The sequence below is a fragment of the Trachymyrmex cornetzi genome, unplaced genomic scaffold (genome assembly GCF_001594075.2).
Source record: "Trachymyrmex cornetzi isolate Tcor2-1 unplaced genomic scaffold, Tcor1.1 scaffold2624, whole genome shotgun sequence".
Taxonomy (NCBI): domain Eukaryota; kingdom Metazoa; phylum Arthropoda; class Insecta; order Hymenoptera; family Formicidae; genus Trachymyrmex; species Trachymyrmex cornetzi.
In genome coordinates this window covers 1-543 of record NW_017297297.1, presented here as the reverse complement: position 1 = coordinate 543, position 543 = coordinate 1, and positions in this window count along the sequence as shown.

Here is a 543-nt window from a genome sequence, read left to right as displayed (position 1 = left end):
CTCTTTGTGATATTCTTTATTAGAAAGCAATAAAGCTCTATCAACCAAACTAAATATTATTGCTTTCTTTTGAGACATAGGATGGTTAGAAAAAAAATTGATAAATCTACCTGAAAAGATCGGTTTCTGATACCAATCGAAATTTAGTTGTTCATTAATGACCTTTATTTTTACATCTAGAAAGTTAAGAGAAGTACCACCTATATAAATTTGTGATGAGTTCATGTTTAAACAAGAAAAATCTTGTTTTTTCTTTTTCATTAAAGAAAGGGAAAGGATTACAGCAAAGTTTAATTGGTTACTTAATAAAAAGAAAAAACAAATAATTCACAATATTAAGCCTATAAAAGTGACAGTTGATAATTCCAACAATCAGACAACACACACACATTCTTTACAACAAAGAAAGTTATTAAAACAAAATTCTTCTAGCATGCATGGTTCTCAAAAGAATTGTTTTTCTTCTAATTGTAATTATTTTGATATGGTGGATGTCAGTAATTCAGAGGTTCCTAATATTATATTTCCAGAATCCTTCTCTAA